Source organism: Dipodomys ordii, unplaced genomic scaffold (genome assembly GCF_000151885.1).
Source record: "Dipodomys ordii isolate 6190 unplaced genomic scaffold, Dord_2.0 Scaffold1, whole genome shotgun sequence".
NCBI classification, from domain to species: Eukaryota; Metazoa; Chordata; class Mammalia; order Rodentia; family Heteromyidae; genus Dipodomys; species Dipodomys ordii.
Window position 1 is genome coordinate 45,081,295 of NW_012267217.1, and position 18,983 is coordinate 45,100,277.

Here is an 18,983-nt window from a genome sequence, read left to right on the forward strand (position 1 = left end):
GAAAGAAGGAAGGAAGGAAGGGAGGGAGGGAGGAAGGAAGGAAGGAATTGAGGGAGGGAGGGAGGAATGGAGGAAGGGGAGGGAGGAAAGGGAAGGAGGGAGGGAGGAAGGGAAAAAAGGGAGGGAGGGAAGGAAATGGGGTGTAGGGGCAGGTCGGAAGTGATATCCAGTCCCTGCCAATGTGCTTAAGGAGAAAACACTCCATTGTGTCCCTCTAACCTAAAAAACTATCCCTAAGATTCTTTGAGACAACATCACTACCTCTGACAAGCCATTTAGATAGAACCATTTAAATATCAAGTGGCAAAAAAAGTCATAACTGATAAAAGAAGTATATTGCATCAGTAATATATCAGCTGTTTTTCATACTTCAAGTTTCTTAAACTGGCCTACTTATTAGTGGCCTCATCACTTCCTATTTTGTCTTCTTTTGTTACTAATTCTAATTTGGTGCGATTAGAATTGTACAATTTGGTACAACCCAAAACTATTAGGGTATATCTTTAGAGAGCTAGATGATAAAGTAGATAGGTAGGTAGGTAGGTAGGTAGGTAGGTAGGTAGATAGATAGATAGATAGATAGATAGATAGATAGATAGATAGATAGATAGATAGATAGATAGATAGATAATAGGTAGTTAGGTAGATAAATAGATCAATGTTTAATTTTATTTTGTTTTTCAGTACCAGAGATTGAGCCTATGTCCTTGCACATGCTAGCCAATGCTCTACCGCTGGTCTATGTCCCTAGCCCTTGACTTTTTGAGAAGGTCTTCTTTCCTTTCACCTAACAGACAGTGAGCTAGAGATCCTCCTACCTCAGTCTCCAGAGAGCTGAGACTATAGGCAGAAATATTTGTCTTAAGAGTTATGTGTCCTTTAAAACTCTTTTTAAAATGACAGTTAAGACAATTTGTCCAGTAGCATTAACCAAAATAATATTCTTGGTTGATATTTTTATTATGTCACAAAGAAAGGATAATTTCTCTTGCCTCAAGAAGGAACAGATATAATGTAAAACGACAAGATAACATTCCATGTAGCTTTCAGGAAAGAACATATTCCTCTTCTCATTTAGGAAGTGCCACTTTGAGCACAGTAGCTCAGATAATTCAGTGACCCAAGGCTGGAATACTGTCACATCTATGTAGGCCCACAACCTACAACAGTTTCAAATCATCACATTCTTCACCAGTGTTTCTTAACTACACTGAAAAAAGTATCAGCAAAATACTTCCTGAAAGGCCTATCTTTGGCTCCTTGTCTTTCAAATCCAAATCCAACATAAACAACATAGCTTCTCCCACTTCTGCTCTTTGAATTCCAGTAAAACTCTACTGCTCCAGACCTATGCCTCCAGGTAGTTGTGTATTCAAACTCATTACTCACACAAATACACATATACTCACATACACATGTGCATCCATATGCAGGCACACCACACACGTGCACCACAGATTGGGACCTTCTTTTGAAAAGGTAACAAATCTGGCAACACTTGGCCAGCATTCTCTTGTGGTAACAACTGTCTAGACCTTGTCTATGCCTACCTCTGATGTGGGGTTTGTTCCCTCAGTTTGGCACTATGCTCAGATGACCCAGATGTTGTCCCTCTCAACCACTTGGGTCACATTCATGTTATTGTAATTACTCTGCAGGTTTTTCTCTGCCTCTGTGTGTCCTTCCCTATCTTACTCCAATTTGCCAAGTCAAAAGACTGGAAACCAATAGAGGAAACAGTTCCTTTGGTCACAGCCTGACAGGTAAACAGCTGGAGCTCTTATATGCATACCTTTTCTGTTCTTCCCCGAATCTTCCCCATGGGATTGCTTATGGAAACTATGGTGCCCACAGGACTGGAGCTTAGCAGAATGTAAGAGGTGGGAAATAGGCACCAAGGAGATATGGAAAGCTCCTGGGGCCAACAAGAGAAGGGACCATGGTCCAAAGGTACCAAAGGTAGGACCTTTTCATGGTCCTTGTTGAGATTTACTACATTTTAAACCCCACCAGATATTAACTTTTACTGGCATTCATTTTATACTTATTTAGTGATTTTTCTCTACCAAACTTTGTTTTACCACATGTTAATAGTACTTTAGTTATCAGCACCTTCAAGAGATAAGGAAACTAAAGATCTCTAAAACCTCTATACCTCTAAACACAGAGAGGTTTATATAATGTTGGGGAGAGAGCTGTTGTTGTTTTAATTTCATAGCATGGCCAGAATCAGAACACAAGCTGGATATAATTTTACCTAAGGAATGCATTTGACCTAATTAAATATTCTTATAAATAATTTTATGAGAGCCAGTAATAAAGTTATCCAGTTATAATTGTATCAAATGTCATCATTAATCCATTAGTTATTGTATTAAGTTGTCAGTATTACAAAGTCTAGAAAAATGTTCATATATTTGTTGTTCAGCAAATGATGAAACAGGACTATGAAATGCCAAAAGTATTATATAAACAGAAATCCTTTTTAAAGAAATAAATGCAAAACATTTAATGACAATTAACTAAAGGAAAAGTTGGATGTAAAAACAAAAGGAAAAGTTGGAAATTTGGCACACTATTGGTATGGCATCACATTTGACAAGTAATAGAGCTTAGTGAGTATAATTTTCTTAAATACTTATAATAGTATGCTAGTATACTAGTTGCTAAATAGTTTAATATTAGTTCCTTCCAGCTTTCTTAGATGTTATTTTTTCTTTGTTTTAACATCAATAACAAATTTCCTATTTTCATTGCAAGGATGGCATGATACTAAAATTATTACAATGAAAATAAAGATCTACAGTTCACAGTAACAAATTTGAAAATCCCCGATAATTCATTTTAGGTAATCTTGTTTGATTTTGAATATTAGAATTGAAAAAAGTGCTGATTCTCATTATCTTCAGAAAAACCAAGACCCAGAGATCACAAAGGGTTCCTGGTCATTTATAGTTGAAGTGTAAAAAAGGGCAGAAAGCGCTCTTTATATGGACACCAGAGTACCGATATTTTGTCTTTTCCTGTGTAACCAGTATGGGATACAAGCATGACTCACGAATTGTAATCAAAACACAAATTTATTTTTGTCCCAGACCTTTAAACACTATTCTGTGAAAGAAATTCTCTGCCTTAAGCTAAAGACTTTGGCAGACTCAAGATTTTAAATAACACTCAGATAATAAAATTCTTCTGGTCATAAAAATAATTACAAAAAGTCACAATTCAGAAATGGAAATTTCCTCCCCATGGAATAATCAAACTCTAAAGCTGATTAAATAAAATCTTCACTATGGATGCGTTGGGAAGTATGATAGCCTCCTATTTTCTCTATAGCTTCACCTTCCTTTTTTCTTCTTTTCTTTCCTTTCCTTTTCTTCCTGACACATAATGGGTTTGCACGCTCTCCAGGGATGACACCTGAGTAGTTCAGAAAGATCTTTATTGATTGACAACGGGGCATTCTGTAAGTATGGACATATCAGCAACCAGTGGACATACCTCCATCTTTGTTCTGAGGCTTCTTTCCCCGTCAGGCCTGTTGAACGGTCACCAAGATCTCTCTCTGCAACTTTCTCCCCATATAGACTTAACCTGGCTCTTGTGTGTGACTTACCCTAACTCTCTTGCAGGTACTGGGATAGAGCACACCTCATTCTCTAACCATAGAACAGCCTGCTTTCCTGTGGTTATTAGATTTTTTTCCAGCTTGTTGGAATCTAGTGGCTCCAAACAGCTTATCTTTTGCAGCACTGAGCCAATTTAGTAGTCATTAATTCCTTCCATTTTTCTTTATTATGGAAAGTTTCGATTGCCCCATATATTATGAAGGAGAACTTTGTTTCTAGGGTGGCAATTGTTATCTTTCAGGGTTTGAATTATGTATTTCCATATCCTCTTTGTATTTAAAGTTTCAGGTGAGAAGTCTGCTGGTGTGTGTGTGTGTGTGTGTGTGTGTGTGTGTGTGTGTGCGCACGCGCGCACACACATTCTGTCTTAGAGTTTGAACTCAGCGCCTGGGCGCTGTCTCTAAGCTTTTGTGCTCAAAGCTAGCATAGTAACTACCACTTGATTCACTTCTGGTCTTGCCCTTGGATATAACTTGTCTCTTATCCTTTGTAGCTTTTAATATCCCTTCTTTGTTCTGCATATTTAGTGTTTTATCTATAGTGTACCTAGGGATATTTCTTCCCTAAAACTGCCTGATTTTTAAGCTTCCTGTATATGGATGAGGAGTTTGAAGAAGTGGGGTTTTTTGCCATTTTTTGTATTTAACATTAAACCAATGTCTTTAATTTGTGTCTCTTTTATGCCCATGACTTATATATTAGATTTTTCCATGGAGTTTGTGGTTTTTAAAATTTTATTTATATTTTCATAGCATTTTGTAATGCTTTTGAGTATTTGATCTAATTCCTCTACTTTTGTCTTTAATCTGATTTCCTAGTTTCAACTTTTTCTATTCTCTTTGCTAACCTTTCAGTTGAATCAAACTATTGAGTTCTTCATTTCCAGGATTTCAACTTACATGTTCTCCATGTTCCAGCCTAAATGACAATCAAAGAAACATTGATGATCACATGACTTTCCTGTTCAAGGACCCAAAAAAGATGAACTGAGGTTTAAGTTTCAAGTGGCAAATAGTCTTTCCTCACACTGGTACCATTATTTTATATAAAACTCCTCTTGCGCCATCTTTAATGTAAGCTCTGAATTTGCATTATTACCCCAGTATTGTAATGTCTGAGGTTGGAAAGGCATTTTTAATCATTTTATTTGTTATTATTACAGTATTTAGTCATTAGACACAAGATATCTTGATTTCATTTATTGTGTTTAGAGGTGAAATACTTGATCATTTAGGAATAGTATTCTTAAGCCAGAAATGGCCAGCACCCAAAGTATTCATTGCTGTGATGTCATAATACCTAACATTTGTTCTCACTCGTTTAACAAGGCTCATAATCACAAACAGAACTTTGAAACTTTCTAGCACATAAATGATTATGGTGTTGAGATGGATGAGCTTATATGAACTGGACTAACAAAAGAAAGACTTTTGAAAGTCATAAATATCACAGGAACTGATGGCTCATGTCTGTAATCCTAGCTACTCAGGAGGCTCAGATCTGAGGAACATGGTTCAGATCCAGCCCAGGCAGGAAAAATCTGTGAGACTCATCTTCAATTAACCACCAAAAAGGTAGAAGTAAAACTGTGATTCAAGTGGTAGAGAGCTAGCCTTGAGCACAAAAGCTCAGGGACAGTGGCAGGCCCTTATTTCAATCCCCAGGACCAGCACACACTCACATACACACAAGAATATCCTAAATGAGACTTGAAGAAATTCCTGTATTTAAGAGCCAAGCAGAGATAAACTAAGTATCAGCAATTAGAGGGAAGATACTAAGAGAAAATGTCACACAAGCCCCAGGAGTGTATGTCCCACAGTGATACAGTCTTCTGAATGTGCAAAAACTGTAGATGCTGAAGACAGAGCAGACTTAGTTGAGCTGTATTTCATTTCACTTATGCATAACCTCAGGCACATTACGTAACTGATTCATTTGCAAATGTATTTCCAACAACTCCGAAAGGGAAATTTGAAATGCATTTCCCTACTTGTAGCTTGGAGAACTTTGAATGCAAATGTTTGTCCCTTGAAATGCTTCATCCAAGACACACAATTTTTTTAAACATTGTCTATAACAAAAAGGTATAGCCCTGTGTTTCAGTGTTTCACCCTTTCCTTCCAATTGCACTATTTTTTTTTGAAAATTAGCTTCCATCTTCACTTGTTCACAAGCATTTGCATTTTTTTTAAATCTTGCTAGCACATGGCAGCTAACTATGGCACTGGCTTTTAAATGAATGCATGTAGATCTATTTGCTTACATAATGACAAACATAAGTGTAGGTTTTTAAAAAGATGAACAGGGCTTGGTAAGTACATTAAGCAGCTCCTGCTCAATGGAGTGGGAGGAGTTAAAAGAAAGTAGAGAAAATCTTTTACTATTAATTTTTTGGTTGATCCTAAGACCTTAAGCCAGTCCTTCTGCCACAAAAATAATTGCGACTCTTGTTTATGTCCTTGTGTTTTAGTCAATTAAATTTGCAGTTATTTATAATCCTCAGATGAAAATTATTGAGTTTTCTGATTAGCATGTTATAAGAGCTGTAGAGGATGAGTTGGTGGATTTCAAATGCTTTGCCTTAGGGCTCATCTGGAAAGCCACAGTAGATTAATTTTGGTTACATAATTTACTGTTATTTCTTCTCTAGATAGACTTGAATGCATATAAAAACATGCAATCATTTGTACATAATTGCCTTTAAATTATCTTCTATTCTGATCTGCTTCTTATTTTCACATATGCATGCAAGTGAGCATACTCTAAATATGTTATATTTCTCTGACATGCCCATTCTAAAATTAAGTTAGCCTTCCATTTCTTGGTAACTGAGAAGGGTTTCTTTCAGTTCTGGCATGGAAATGGAGAGGCTGAGCTGCAGACTCACACGGCCCTTTCAGAGGGCTTCTTATTGCCAGTTACATGGATGCTAGTGCCAGGGCAACAATCATGCTTGATTAGAGAAGCATGTGTGCAGCAATACAGTTTATGCAAACCAGAAAAATGCAACAGAAGATAGACAACCTTTTGTGTTTGAGGGGTAGTGATTATATATTTTTCATGATGTAAAGGTAATGTATAGAGGGGGTTACAATTACGAGTCAGATAATGAGTATATTTCCTTTTCAACAGTGTCACCTCTTCCCTTGTTTTCTCCCAGTGTTTCCCTCCCAACACCCTCCCCCACAAGTTGTATAGTTCATCTTCAACACAGTGTCTAGTGAATAACACTGCTACATTTGCACACCCTTTGTTCCACCATTTCTGCATTCCCTCTTGCCCTCCACTAAACAGATAACCTTACATACAAGACAAAAGGTACAGAAAACAGGAACAGTAACAAAGAAGAAACAGAAACAAAATCAAAAGCAAAGTAATACAATGCAACAGCAATACTCACAAGACAATATGTTGGAAATGAACTGTACAATTTGGGGGGGGATTGGGCGGGGAGGAAAAGGAGAAGAAAAATGAGGGAAGGGGAAACAAGATTTACAAGAAATGTACTCACTACCTATGCATGCCACTGTATCACCTCTGTACATCACCTTGACGATAAAAAAAAATTTTAAAAACAAAATAAGAAAAAAAACTCATTTCCATTTCCTCAAGTTCATTTCTATAAGCATCATTTTATAAGATCATATCTAACCTTTGTTTTTGAAAACCCATTTTTTATAACAGGAACTAAATATATGAGAGAACAAGTAGAATACTTCACAAACTTCAGATCTGCATGCATTGCATTGATTGTCTTTAACTTCAGATCTGCATGCATTGCATTGATTGTCTTTCTACAGCAAACTTCTCACCAGTTAGCTCCAAAAAGAACGGAAAGCTTAATGCAATCAGTTTCATGCATATGAGAGAACAGCTTAGCCATGCTATAAGTGAAAGTGGTAAACATGGAAAGAGATCTGTCAAACTTGTTTAAAACTTCGACACAAATAGATTTAAATTGCCAACTGTGACCTAGCATGCATAACAGAACAAGGTGAGATATCTTTTTTTTGTTTTTATATTAAAGTTGGACTTATTCCTTACAGAAAACTCAGTTCTCCAACGCAAGGGCTCTTTCTGCTACTCTAGTCATGAAAGGGAAGGATCTGGAACAATCAATTTCTTGCATGGTGTTATTTTTTTAACTCACCAAGCTCTGATCCTAACACTTATCAGAAAGGAAATTACTCAGATTCTTCCATGGAAGAATTGTGTATTTTTCTTGCCAGATAACATGCTTTCTTCATCAGACAAATATTATTCCTGGGAAGTTAGAATTATCTGGGGATAAAAAGGGTGCGTGTCTATAAAGGGAAGACTAAGTAAAATTTAAAGTCAAGGCATAGAGGAATGATTGGATATGACAAGTCAATTTTCCATTAGCACCATTTACTTGAAAGTAGATCAAAGAAAAGACTATCTTTTATGTAATTAGAAGTTACAAACTGGCAGTAACCAGTCTTAATAAACTGAACTAAAATACAGTCACTTGTACATGATCTCCATTGCTTATTATGTATTTAAGAGGAACAAAGTTCATTGCTTTCCATTATTGCCTCCATTATGTACTTTTTAATTTTAATTTTATTGTCAAGGTGCTGCACGGAGGGGTTACAGTTACATACTTGAGATAGGGAGTCCATTTCTTGTCAAACTTGTTACCTCTCCCCCATTTCTCCCCGCATCTCCCTCCAAGGTGTACAGATCATTTCTAACATGTTGTCTTGTGAGTATCGCTGTTGCGCTGGTTCCCCTTTGTCCTTTGTCTCACCATTTTTTGTTCCCCTTCCCTTCCCTAATTCAGATAAACATATATACCATACCCAGGGTACTAAAATCAAATACGATGACAACAGGGGATAAACCACAGGGGGAAAATACACAAAAGAAAAAAGAAATCACATTAAAAACAACAACAAAGAAAAACCTCTTGTGTTCATGTTTTAGAATTCATTTTGCTTATCATCCTATGCACATAGCTACTGAGCTATTCTATACATTGCCTTTGTTAATCTTCACAATAACTCTACAAAGTAAAGATCATTAAAGCCATTTCCTGTTAAGAAAATGAAAAATCATAAGGCTAAATAGTTTCTTCATAACCAAATAGACAATAAATATCTATGCAGTAAATTACACAAATCTCTGATTGAAAAACCCGTCTAAACAATACTGTTGGGGAGGGGAAGAATAACAAACCACTGAAACAAGGACACAGGATGATCCATCGCAACAATGACACCCACAGGAGAGTGTATTGGAAATGAGCTTGACAACCTCTGGTGGTAGGGAGGAGTGAGGGAGGTGAGGTGGGGAAGGAATAATGAGAGCACCAAAGGAGGGAGGAACAATGCTGGACTAGAAATGTACTAATTACCTGGGGGCTGGGAAGGTGGCTCAGTGGTAGAGCGCTTGCCTTGCATGCCTGAGGCCCTGGGTTCGATTCCTCAGCACCACATAAGCAAAAAGAAAAAAAGCCGGAAGTGGCACTGAGGCTCAAGCGCTAGCCTTGAGCTGAAGAGCTGAGGGACAGCACCCAGGCCCAGAGTTCAGGCCCCACGACCGGACCCCCCCTAAATAAAGAAATGTACTAATTACCTTACTCGTGTAGCCCCTTTGTACAGCATCTTTAAAGTAAAATAAAATTTAAAAAGAATATTAAAAATGCTGTAACCCAGGACAGCCATAATATTTTTAATAAAAGGATATACTAGAGTTCATTGTTTTTTATTATTTTTATTGACATCAAATATTCAACTCAATCCCAAAAGAAGAAATTATGTTGTAGATCATAAAGAATGTAAGCTGTCTAATCACGACCTTACTTTTAACTAATTACACAACGTTGGGTTAATTTCTCAATTTTTCTGGCCTCAGTTTCCATACCTATAAGATGGAGACAATGCATGTGACACTAAAAGTATAGAGAAGTTAAAAATGAGTGAATAGGGCTGGGAAGGTGGCTCAGTGGTAGAGCGCTTGCCTTGCATGCATGAGGCCCTGGGTTCGATTCCTCAGCACCACATAAGCAAAAAGAAAAAAACCCAGGAGTGGCGCTGTGGCTCAAGTGGTAGAGCGCTAGCCTTGAGCTGAAGAGCTGAGGGACAGCGCCCAGGCCCCCAGTTCAGGCCCCACGACTAGACCAAAAAAAAAAAATGAGTGAATAATAGAATTGATGGGAACTTAAATGAAATAATATGTGGAATCATGTAATAAAATATCTGATTCCAGTTATCCATCTCTCTCTCCTTCTCTCTCTCTCTCTCTCTATCTATCTGTATAAGGTGATGAACAGAGGGGTTACAGTTTCATAACTAAGGTAATGAATACATTTCCTCGATTTCAGTTTGTATATTTTAAAAATATTTTATAAAACACCACAATATATAATTTTATAAAAAATATACTATATACCTTCTTTAAGGTTCCCTTAAACCTATGTTATAAACTTCTTCAAGTTCAACAACTACATGTTTTAATTTTCCTTTGAGGCTTCATTCTATTCCATTTTATGACTATACTACATATAATTTAACAAATTATTTGTGTTTGACCTATTTTCATTTTTTACAATTATAAATGGTTCTGCTTTGTCACATCTGTGCATCATTTGTGTGTGTGTGTGTGTGTGTGTGTGTGTGTGTGTGTGTGTGTGTGTGTGCCAGTCCTGGGGCTTGAATCTAGAACCTGGGTACTGTCTCTAAGATTTGTTTTTCCTAAAGGTTAGTGCTTTACCACTTGAGCCACAGCCCCACTTCTGAATTTTTAGTGGTTAACTGGAGATAAGATTGTTTCATGGATTTTCCTGCCTGGTCTGGCTTTGAGCCATGTTCCCTCAGATCTCAGCTTCCTGAGTATCTAGAATTACATATGTGAGCCACCAGCAGTATGGGTGCTTTGGGTCTTGTTTTGTTTTTTTTTTAACTACCTGCTTACCAAAAATTACTGAAAACAAAATGGTTGAGTCCAAGAGTATCTAGATGTATAGGGACTTCTTTTATATATGTAGCCAAATATTGCTAGAAACTGAGTGCTACATTTTATTCCTTCAATAAAGCCATATTTTCCTACCTCAGCCTTTCTTTAGCAATTTTTATACAAACATTTAGGTTTTCAACTTAAATTAATTTGTTAAGAATTAAGAAAATGGAGGAGATGGGAAAGTGGGAGAAAAATGAGGGAGGGGATAACAAGTTTGCCAAGTTTACCTTACACATGAAATTGTAAACCCTCTGTACCTCACCTTGACAATAAAATTAAATTAAAAACATGAGAAAACATTATTTTCACATTAAATATCAAGACAAATAGCATTCTGTAAAGAATCAGATAGAATATATTTTAGATTTTGTGCTGCCACACCCTATTTATTTCTATTGGCATTATATGAAAGCAGCAGTTGATAAACTGAACTTCATGTAGTTTTCACCTCTCAAAATTTTATTCTTTTTAAAAAATTGTTTCCATTTTAAGTCATGCAAATCATTAGTAGTCCATAGGGACAAAGAATCTGATTTGCCCTGGGCTGTGGTATGCTGTCCCCTGATTTGCATTCATATAATGAGATTTTTGTGAGGCCTGTGCTTCTTGATTTTTATCTCACAAAGTTAAAGGAGGAAATAACATAGATGCCTAGACATCAGGCATTTTGGAGATTGGTGTCCTTCAATCTAAGCCTAAACTTTAACTCCTGTCCTCTAATTTAATAACAATATAGATGAAAACAAATTAGCCTCTTTGAACTTAGGCTTTTTCTTAACCTATAATAAAGCTGAGATCATTCATATGATGCCCCTAATTCTTGCAGAAGTAGTGAGCTAATGGCCAATATTTTGCAGTGTTTTGAAAAACTCACACATGAAATGTTGCAATAATATGTTGCATAGATGGATGAAAATGAATGGCTAAGTAGATACTTATTCATAAATTTTACTGTATCATCTTTATCTAATTAACTTGACACTCTGGTACCTAGGAATAACTATTCACATTTGTTTACTGCTTTTAGATGAAATATTTTCATCATTTTATAAAGTTAGTTCTTCAAACAATCCTCTGAGCTATTTATTCCTGACACACGTAATACTGATCTTGGATATGAAGTAATTTTCCAAGATTATATGAAATATAGCTTGTTAACAAAAGAGCCATACGTTTAACATAGATTTTCTAATTACCTACAAACAGATAGATCCTTTCATATTTGAAAAGACTAGTCACATTTCACTTACCTACATCCAGATAGATCCTTTCATATTTGAAAAGACTAGTCACCTTTACAAAGGTCTCCCTCCCTGCAGTTGTTATTCATTGTGGGATCTTAAGATGACTCAGAATGAGTCTCTCCCATCCATAGCTCCTGCTGCCATGAAGTCTTGGTCAAAGCAAGACTTTCTCTGCCCAACTCCAGCTTAGCCAATTGAACCACTCAGGACCTTGTGAGTTAAAGGTAAGAAAACACGGGCTGACAAATCAAAAAACAAGTGACAGTGAAGATAAAGCCCGAAGAAGGCAAGTGACTCAGAGAGCAAAGGATTTCCAGTCATAGCTCTGTTGAAATACTATGGCTCCCTTGTCTTACCCACAGCTCCATCTGAGTGGGGTGTGATCATAACTTCAATAAGAGTGGGAACCACCCACCTGTACAATATCACTCATTATTTAGGCCATTCCAGATGAGCCTCTCTTCCAATCACATAAGCTCCAAATCAAAAATTCTGGTTGATCCTGTGAACAATGTGTGGAGACCTAGATAGGATTCTGAGAATAAATATAATAATAATTAAATATACCCATGCATAATATTGTGAGAATAATAAGAAATAAGCTCACAGGTAAAGGTTTACATATCAAAAGCTACATAACTATGTAAGTATGGAGCACATGTTAAAAGTATGATTAGAATAGGCAATGTTTATTTTGAATTACTTATAGGATTTCGAGAACTGGGGCCAGTGGCTCATGTTAGAATTCTAGTTACTTAAGAAATTGAGAACTGAAAGAACACAGTTCAAGGCCAGATTCAGGCTAAAATGTTCAACAGATCCTTTCTTGAAAATAGCCAGCAAAATAGAAGGCTGGAAGTCATAGAACATCATCCTAGCAAGCATGAGACCCTGACTTCAAACATTATTATTTCAAACAATAAAATTTATTTGAGGCTAGTACTATCCCATAGCCAGCTGTTGGTCAAAGGCCCAAGGGTAGATATGAACAAATTATGTGTCTTTTAGGAGCATATATTTTACTACCTTTTCTATTTAAAAAGTTCTACTTTCTTGCCTATCTCAGAATTTTCCTTGTTTTTCTCAGCTTTTTACGTAACCATTTTTCAAAACTAAAACTATTTTTTTCTTTAACATGTTCAACTTTTACATTTAGGTAAAGTTATTCTGCCTGTTTCTTGGATATAGTGATTTTAAAAAAAAAGAAGACTGAGCTATCCAAGAGTTCATTTGAAAGGCCAAAAGAGCATACTCACCATCTTGTCAAAAGAATAATAGTAATGATTTACTCTGAAAGGAAGTTACAGGCACTTTAAGGATATTACCACTGTCTTTAGAACTTGTCTACAAACTATCTGAAATGCCTCCTCATGGAGAGTTGGAGTCTTACTGCTTCCTTTTGAAACTAGGGTACTGTAGTGACTTGCTTAAACCCAACAGGCTGCAGCAGAATTGTTGCTACGTGGCTTTTGAGGATGGGTTCTAAAGCTTCTTCCAGTTTCTCTTGGGCATCTATGAGTGAGCATCACTAACTTGAGATTGACTCAGGAAAGACATGTGCAACCATTCACTACAGCAGACAGGCCAGGCTGAGCTCCCAGCTGTCAGCCAGAGTGAGCCACCTGAGGAAGCTGGCTTGGGCATATAGCCTATTCCAGTTTTCAAATAACTACAATCTCAGGCACATTTTACTGTCACAGCATGATAGACTCTAAATGAGAGCTGCTCTGCTGTGGTCTCCCAAATTCCTGAATCACAGCTCCTGAGCACAGTAAAATGGTTGTTTTATGCTGCTAAGATTTAGGCTAATGTTTTGTTATCCGATAGTAATATCCAGAAAAACAAATTGACTCATCTGATCCTTACAGAAATCTGATAAAGCAGCTCTTTTTTTTTAAAAATCATTTTTCACACGACAGAGCTGACTTCCAGAGATGTTTTGGCAATTCCCATATTATTTGACTGGTAAGAAATAATGCTGGATTGTGGACCCAGGTACCAGACTCTATTTCTGAAGGAATGACCACTTGTTTTCTCTCCAGTCACCTCTACAAAAATCAGTACTGCATGACCTCTTGCCAGTCTCTTCCTGCCTACTGTTCTTGCCACAAATTTCCAGGTGTGATCACAAATTCCCTACTGTGGCAGAAGCATGAGCTTCTATGGATTTCTCTAAGACCACACGAATATGTCTAGGAACTACAGAGAAATTGACACCCCACAAAACAAACAAGTTCTCCCCAAACTCTTCTTTCCTTGCAGATAGGCACTCTTTTGGGAAGCAGATATTTTGGAAAGCAGCGTCTCATATGTTCATCTCCATATCAAGCCAACATTTGCATCACCAAGGAACTACTATATCTCCTTTCCACCTCCTAAAATTCCATTTGTCTCCTACCCTCAAGTTGTCCTCTCTGATAAGAAGATATATTAACCATTCTTTTAAAGTCTGCTTCTGAGAAACTGAAATATAGTTTCCAAACATATTTTTGTAACATTATTATGCCTATATATACATAAACTATACAGTCTTGTTTTACACATGTTAAACTTTTAAAATAAACAGTACTATAACCTAAATTATCTCTAAGTTTTTATGTTCACTCCACACAGTGTTGTGGAATGTTTTCCTATATTGATACATGGAACTTAACTTTGTTAAGTGCTAATATTATGCTACTTTATGAATACATCATAGATAGCTAAAGAATAATTAGGTGTCTTTTTTTTTACAATGAATCTTCGTATCCAGGAACTTGGTAATTTTGTAAATTTTGACACTTCAAGCAATTTATTAGATATTTTCCAACAAGGGTGTTAAGTAATTTTATTAGAATCATTCATTGATACCTCATAGATTTCTTGATATTCACTAATTTGATAACAGGCAAACCTTAAAACTAATAAATATGAGGTATTCAGGGAATGATGAACTCTACAATATAAAAAAAAGAAGATAAAAAGGAGACGTGTGATAGAACATTTTGAGGACAGTGGAGAACCATTTTAGGCAGGTTAATAAACAATCTCATGTGAGACTGGTTCTCAGCCACATGAAGATGTGGAAGAAGAGCCACCAGAAACCCATCATTGAGGGGGGCAGCAAAGCAGGAAGAACTAGATGAAATTAAATTAGATCATGGGTACCCTATCTATAATAAGCTGCTGGTTTGAGTGTGGATTGTGGTCATTGGAGCCTTGTTATGGCCACTTACAGACTATTAGAACTGCTCTATTGGCACATCAGTTGAGCTAAGAATGCAAGATATCTGGGGTATATCCACTTCCTGGTTGTGGGAGTGAACTTTTCCCCCAAAATCCAGAAGGACAGCTTTCATACAATCAGCATAGGCTTTCTGACAGAAACAGACCGACATTACGCAGCAATCATGTTTCACCTTCAACTTCTAATGGGTTCCCATTGTATAATGATGGGTTCCTTCCTACTTTTTTGTTTATCAATTATCATAGTGCTTATATGATTATCAACTCATACCTTTATACAGCATTCCAGATTCTACTTACTGCAGTATTCTTTTCCCAAACCCAGTCAGAGTTCTTCTCTGTTCAGACTTTTAACCAAGAATATTTATTGTTGCAAACATCTGGCAAATTGACGTTTGACCTCCCTCAAAATGCACCTTTCCTTTAGAAAAACAGAATGTACTTGAGCACTGCCATACACTTAACTACACCTGTTTAGATCCTATGCTTTCCTTTCACACATTTCCTCACTTCTAATCTCTTCTGGCTTAAGACCACCTTATCACTGGTAGAGCACCAGCTTTGGAAAAACTCCAGATCCAATTCAATTCTTGACACAGTAAGGTGGTCTTAACATACAGTTGTGAAATGGAGCTGGTTCATTGACTATATTAGGGTAAATGAATTGGATCTTGACTTCCAACAGTGTTCACTTAAATTGTACAGGAAATGCGTGAAAGATGATACAGATACAGCATTTAAAGAGAGCATGTTTCTTTTCCAAAAGAAAATAATCATAATTCTGGAGGTGGGGTGCTTTCAATGAGTGTATGAGAAATAATAGAAACATTGACTATTTACTAAAATGTTCTTTTAAAACTCAATCGTGACAGTGCTTGTTGTGGATTTCTTCTACCCTGACATGGTTCATTGCCATAGGGACATTCAGGAATGCAAAGGGACACCAGCTCTTCTCTTCTTCTACCATCAACAGAGCAATTCCTTTTTTTATGTTCCTGAGAAGGTTCCATTCATGTGGCTAATAGCACTTTCTGCAAACCCTTACAAGTTCCCAATACCAACACTCAGTACTACAGTTGAAAATCAGGGCAGAACTTTGTGTAGTCCAACATCACGTTTACTTCATCATTAACAGAATAACCTCAGGTTAGTAATATAAACTCTCTACGTTTTGGTTATCTTTTCATTAATGTTGATTTTCTTTCCATTATTTGAGGCAACTTAAATAGATCTGGACTCATAGCAAGTATTCAATATCAATGTCTGCTATTAGTGTTTTTCCTCCCCCATCAAATATTCTTAGGAAATGACCTGATTACTTCAAGTTTATATAGGTCATCCAGCTTGAATATTCTTAAATTCTTATTATTTTCCTGCTAAATTTGCCTTTACAATTTTTTCATTCTTTCTTTTCTGTTATTCTTTCTTTTTATTCATTTTAATTCCCATAAATATGCATTTTACTTTTCAAAAACTTCAGACACAGCTGCTTTGAGAGACAGTTTGGCAGTTTCTTACAGAACTAATCATAGTCTTATCATACAATCCAGAAAACATGCTCCTAGTTATTTACATAAGTGGAAAACTCCTATCTGCACAAAAACATGTGCATGAATGTTTGCTGCAGCTTTAGTCATAGTTGTCAAAAAGTTGAAAGTAACTGAAATAGCCTTAAATGGGTGAATGGGAAAATGAAGTGTGACACATTCAGACAATGTAATACTTTTTGGCAATGAAAAGAAATGAGTTATCAAGCTCCTAAGAAACATGGAGGGAGCTTAAATGCATAGCACTTAGTAAAAATAAAACCTGTCTGAAAGGTCTCAATCTACATATGTTATGATTTTTAAGTACATGTTATTCTGGAGGAGACAAAACTCTTAAGACATTGGAAGGATAAATGACTGAGAAGGTTAGGAAGAGGAAGGGAAAGGTAGGGAGTAGAGTGAGCACAAGGGACGCTAAGGGCCCAGGGAGATGCTACTGTATGACTCCATGAAGTTGGACACATGGCATTATTTAATACAACAAATACATCTGTAGAACCTAAACTGAACTCTAATGCCAGCTATGGATTCCAGTCAGCAATAAGGTTTCGACATTGGTTCATCAATTAAAACAAATTTACCACACTAACGAAAATATTCATTTTACTTTATCTTTGAACTTAGCATATATTATAGGCACAGAAGTGTTTCATTGGGATAAGTCCATACACTGTACACAGTGTATTCGGATGGAGTTCACCCTTCCATTATATTTCTCCACTCCACCCACTCTCTTTTTTGAAGTAGTGTTTGAGGGTTTTATTATGCTTTCTTATGGATTATGAAATATAGACCTTCTTTATATACTTCATAGGTGTAACACCTTTTCTTTTTTTAAAATTTTTTGGGGGTCCGATCATGGGGTCGAACTCTGGGCCTGGGCACTGTCCCTCAGCTCTTCAGCTCAAGGCTAGCACTCTACCACTTGAGCCACAGCGCCACTTCCAGCTTTTTTCTTTTTGCTTATGTGGTGCTGAGGAATTGAACCCAGGGCCTCTGGCATGCAAGGCAAGCGCTCTACCACTGAGCCACCTTCCCAGCCCCCAATATTTTCTTTTCTTTCCTCTTCCCACTCTGCCCATTCTGCCCCTAGACAGCCCACCTTTTACATGTATGTCTCCATTATTATCACCATTATTATCATTGTAGATCTAGACTTTATAAGTGATCAAAAATAACAAGTATATGACTTTTTGAAATTTCAGCTTATCTTGCTCAACTTCATGACCACCAGTTTCATCGTTTCCTGAAAAAAAAATATGTATCTATGTACTCTAAGAACTAAAATCCATTAGCAACTTTTTAAAACTAAGAAAGGTAAAATCACTTCTGGAGAAACAAGAAAGACCAGCAGAACTGCAACACGGTAGACTCGTAGATCCATGGTAGACCCATAGACCCGGGGTGTAGGGCACCAGGGCCAGCCAGGGGCCACCAATGCCCAGAGAGGACAGTGCACTTGTTGGTTGGGGTTTCATAAAACTTTTCAAATGCACCCAAAGATAGAGATAATAAATGCGTTATACCCATTTGATACCATCTAGGGGTCTTGGAGCCTTTCTATCCTCTACCAAATAATTAAGGCAGGAAAAATGGTAGCAGAGGCAACGTTTATTTGACAGTGAGAGTGAGGTGCCAGGGGAAAACCTCCTAGCTACTGGCCAGGAGATTCAAGCCCTCAGCTAGGACCCAGGACTGGGCTGGGGCGACCTGATGCTGTGTGAGGTATTTTCCCCTTGCTTCCTGTTGGGGAAGAGGAGGAGAGGGGAGGAGAAGAAAAGGAGGAAGGGGGGGAGGAGGAGGAGAAAGAGGAGGAGGCTGCAGACTTCTCTCCAATGTTGATGGGTCACACTTGTAATCCTAGCTGCTCCGGAGGCTGAGATCTGAAGATTGAAGTTAGAAGAATCGCAGATCTGAGGATTTTTATCTCTAATTTTGAGCTGTGGCTCAAGTGATGGAGCACTGCTAGCCCTACGCAGAAAAAGCTCAGAGACAGCATCAGTTCTGAGTTCAAGCCTAGGACCTGGACAAAAATAAAATAAAATACAGACTTCTGAGTGTGAAAACAAACAAACAAACAAGTAAGTAAATAAAGTCACTTCTTAACAGAATTTCACTAAACAACTAGAATGTACTATGTGTAAAGCAAAGGGAAATCCTGGGGCTATTTTAGACTTCTGCTTGCTTCCATTTTCCTACCTTGTGCCACCTCCTGACATCACATTTATTTTTGAGAATAAACTTAAGCTGATGTCCTTTAAAATGGTCTCTTCCGTTTTACCTTCCCCTTATTTGCCTGGATTTTTATCTACTTTCATAAGCTCATCTACTTTTTATACAGGGCTTATTCAGGA